General features: G+C 38.3%; 1 protein-coding gene across 1 annotated transcript in view; it reads left to right on the top strand.

Moving 5' to 3' along the window:
- KIAA0825 (KIAA0825 ortholog) overlaps positions 1–4,826 on the top strand; it is a 429,492-nt gene that overhangs the window by 423,251 nt on the left and 1,415 nt on the right. The window lies entirely within an intron of this gene.

Here is a 4,826-nt window from a genome sequence, read left to right as displayed (position 1 = left end):
TTACAGGAAAACAAAAGCAGCCTTGGCCACGCGAGGCTGAACAGAGTGAACGGGCAAGAAATGTCTCCTTCACCAAAGACAAGAGGCAATGACAACATGATCACAGAAATGTATAACTGAACACTGAGTAAAAAACCACTGTGATATGTAGCAAAATATTTATTCAAAAGGGAATTTATCAGATAAAATGACATGAAGGGCACAGGGCAGGAGAAGGAACGTCAACACAGGAGCTCTGGGGAAGCCACTGCATACAAGCAGTCTCAAAAAATAATGAAATAATAGCAACATGTTATGATTCATAACTCACCCACTACTTACAATAATGCCTTAAGATGCATACCATTAGTATCTCCTATTTTGCAAAATGAGACAACAGAGATGTTAAGAAACTTACCCAACATCACACAGCCAGTAACAGGCAGGATCTGGATTCAAACCTACACAGTATGGCTATTCTGGGAAGAATCCGGGAAATAAAACCTAGTGGGTCAGATGCAGCACCAGCCCCTTCCTGCTTTTTCCTACCTCAAAACAAGGACATGATGCTGGAGCTACAGCAGCCACCTTGGAGCCATGAGGTGAAGGGCAAGAAAACACAGAGACATCAGCCCTGCTGCTGTCAAGCTACTTAAGCTATGCCAGTAGTCACCTACCTCTGGATTTCTCATTATACAAGAAAAACAAACACCTATTTGTTTAAACCACCAGTCAGGATTTTTGCTACTTGCAACTTTAACCAATATGGCAAATAATAATGATACTACTAACAGTTAACATTTATTGAGTGTTTTCTATGAACTGTTTACTATTTTGTATGTTTTATGTGTACTTAGTCATTTCATTCTGACAGCAACGCTATGAAGCAGGCACTGTTATTATTCCCATTTTACTGCTCAGGAAACTGAAGCACACTTTATCTGGCTTGCCTGTGGTCACACAGCTTATAAGGGATTCAAATCCAGCACCTGGCCTCAAAACCTCTATTCTTCAGCAAATAGTACTCTAAGCAGTGAAACATTATAAACAGCATTTCAGTTACAATCACAAATTAAATAGAGATCCTTCAACATTATTTTGGAGACTCTAGAGCACATGTTTCTCAACAAGCATGCTATTGACATTTCAGGAAGACAACTCTTTATCGTTTAGGTTTGTTGTATATTAAAGATGTCTACCGTCTCTGTTCCCTGGTTCCCAGAGTCACTCCCTGGACAGTGTCAAGCAAAAGTCTCTCCACATTTCCCCATAGGGAGATGGTATCACCCCAGTTAGGACCACTATTCTAGAACTTTATTCGGCAACATTCTCTGTAAAAGTCCAAATAGTAGATCATTTAAGCTTAGCAGGACTTTGGTCTCAGTCAGTCTCACTCACAATCACTAAACTCCAACACTGGAATGAAATCAGTCATAGACAGCACATACAAATGAGCACAGCTGTGCTCCTCTCAAACTATTTTGTCCACATTTTACAGATGAGAAGCTTGAGGCACAGAAGCGGGTAAGAAACTTGCCCGAGGTGATTCAACTATACTATATGAATGGTATGGATTCAACCCAAAGGCAGAGTGATTCCAGAGCATGTGCTTTTAATCAGGATACTTCTGAGTGCACAGAATTTAGATCTCTTTTTTACTAGTACAAGGCATAGTAAAATGCTTCAGAGAACTTCTCCCACTCCAGATTCTGGGCTTCCTCCTCCGCCTATTGGCTGCTCTTTCCTGCAGTAAGCACCACACACCCACCCCAGACTTGCCTCTGCGACAGTCAGGACTCTGCTACCAAGGACATACTCCTCAGCTTGGCCCTCCTGGTTGGCTCTGACATACAGCTATCCATAGAGGACCCCAAATAAAAGATTTTACCAAACTGATCACTGGAATAGTTACTCACTGATCTGTGACTGTTTTTATTTCACACCTCTCAAGGTCTTATTTAAGAGATCCCAAGTCTGCCATGGCTCATCGATGAGCAGAATTAAAAAGCTCTTGGCCCATGGTCTGGTACATGTAAGAGCCTTTGTATTAACTACCAGTCACATAACATACAGAGGAGCATCCAGATATCTCTGGTCTAGATTTCAATGTTTGTGTAAATCCAGTTAGACCCACCAAAACTGAGAACCCACAAGTCAATTCGAGTAATACTAGTGAACAAGGTTGTGACTGTTAGTTCTGTTCGGAGTATTTCAGCCCAGGTTTTAGGTTCCCTGTTGTGTTTGGATGAAAAAGGACCCCCTAATCAAATAGAATCAAGTTCCCACATCTACTCAACTAACCAAGGAGCCTTATGGATGAGGCACATTCCAGAAGATGGTTAAGATTGTGGTACAGATCAGTGAGGTCTCATGGGATTTCGCTGCTCATCAGTGTCTAAGATTGCAGTTCTCTTTCCAAGGTATGCAGGTGGGGAATTTACCAAAAGTGAAGGAGAGCGGCCTACCAAAGATGGATAAAATAGAAACATTATCACTTCATAATGCTTTTTAAAGAGAACTAGACTATACTGGTTCCAACTTGTTTTTTGTTTTTTTTTTTTCTGTACAGACAGGCTTTCACTACAAATTTTAAATATAATAGAGGAAACTAGGGAACAAACTACGCTGTGTTCTCAGTCCTGTCCGACTCTGCGACCCCATGGACTGTAGCCCACCAGGCTTCTCTGTCCATGGGATTCGCCAGGCAAGAGTACTGCGGTCAGGTGCCATTCCCTTCTAAAGACCTTCCCAACCCAGAGATCCTACCCATGTCTCCTGAGCCTCCTGCACTGTCAGACAGATTCTTTACCACGGAGACACCAGGGGAACAAATTTATCAGTTAATTATGTCTGATAAATTGATAGATTATTTTTTCTTCCAATAGTTTTTTTGACAGAACTGCTTGTTTTTGCACTGCATTAACAAAGCCTAAAACTAAGAATTATATATAAATTCTTAAGAACATATAAATGTGAAATATAATAATGCTCTTGAAAATAAACATACATTTCGAGGCCCTATTATTTTTATTCGATATAAATAAAGTTATTAGGGAAAAATGTAGTTCTAATAGTATTTCCTCCTATCTTGGTCATATTAATAATTTCTTATTTTCTTATGAGTCAGTTTTTTTCTTCAAAGCAAATATAAGAAGGTTGTGGTAGGTAAATAACTGCCTAATATCATTAATTGCTAACAGCTCAATTATGCTGTGATGTACCTATAATTGTCAGTAAGCTTCAAATCCTTATCTTAGAGTCTATTATGTATACAATTCATTTAAATTACATTACTTATACAAATTTTATAATGAAGCAGAGAGATTATACTTTCAGTTTTCACAACTAGAGATAATGATCAAAATATTTATGTTCACATTACATATTTTGTTCTGTTGACATTCATGATTCACTTGGTACAATATTAGCACGTCACATGGAGGGAGAAAAGACAAATCTAATTTTTTATGTTTGGATTTCTTTTGAATATCTATAACTGAACTAATACCATATATCTATATATGAATTTTAGAAAGTTCTTTTTTAAAATATCTAGCCCAATTCCAGTAACATTTTTCAGAGAATTAAGTATTCAAACTATTTTTTATCTTAATTAATGATACTCGTAGAATGGTTTTTAAAATATGGTAAATGTTGCATTTACAAGCCCAGGCTCCAGAACGTGAATCCCTGATTTCAATCCAAAGATAGTTGGTCAAGTGACATTAATATTCTATGCCTGTTTTCTCCTCTATAGAATGGGGATAGCAACATTTTGTCATAAGGATTTACAGATTGATATGTTAGTGCTATGTCAATAATTTCTGTTAATATTTCCCTGCATGGAAAGAGTTCAGCTCAATGTGCAAATTAATGATGCCCAAATTCATGTATATAAAATGGGTAATGACAGTTTTGAATCTTCAAATTGCACGAAAGCTGTATATGGTATACTTATACCTTAAAGGATACTCAAAGTATAATTTAGCACCTTATATGCTAAATTTTAAATCTCAAAGTAGTGAGCTCAGGAGTACTGCCCCTTGTTGTATGACTCTGAATAGTGTGGTGGTGAAAAATCTCTTATCTTTCAAGCTGCTATTAAAACCTATATGATCCATGACCTCACTCTGACCATATAGGAACAGACGGAGAAACTAAGATAGTATGGGGTCCAGGCAAGGTTGGGGCTAGGAGACGAGGAGAGTTCCAGACAGAGGATAAAGAAGCAAAGTAAAGGAAACCCAAGTACATATATATATATATATATATCACATCCTAGGACTGGCCAGGCATAGTGAACCCAACACTCCAACAAGGAAACCTGTGTGTAAGCAGGTTTCTATGGAATATGCCTCTGTTTTCTTTTCACTACTCAAACAAGACCAGAACAATCTCCCCCGAGTTTTTATCCTTTCCTCTTGTATGACAGGCTGTTTATTATCCAGGAATTCTGTCGAGAAGAAAATAGAGGGCTTCTGGAAGACATTCAGTGAACAGCTTCTTGTCTGTTAGAATCCTATCGGTTTAAGACCCTTCTAGCAGAGGGTCTTTTAGGATGTATTAGCATTGGTTTTAGAATCCTTCTGTGACAGCACATCATGGTTGATGTGCTGGTAGAAACAGGAGTGAGGAAAAGAGAAATGAATTATATGCAGATGAGTCCTTGCTGTGTGCTGGGTTAAGTACGCCATGGCCAATCCTGAACAGTGGCGGATATAAGAAAAACGATTAACTGCACTTGGGTTACTGCGATATGTACTTTGCAGGATTATATACATATATAGTTCCATATTCTAACATATTGCTCTGTATCTCACAATCACCCAAAATTAGAAAGTCTTTAG

The sequence above is a fragment of the Bison bison genome, unplaced genomic scaffold (assembly GCF_000754665.1).
Source record: "Bison bison bison isolate TAMUID 2011002044 unplaced genomic scaffold, Bison_UMD1.0 scf7180017864533, whole genome shotgun sequence".
Classification (NCBI taxonomy): Eukaryota; Metazoa; Chordata; class Mammalia; order Artiodactyla; family Bovidae; genus Bison; species Bison bison.
This window is presented reverse-complemented; position numbering and strand designations above follow the sequence as displayed.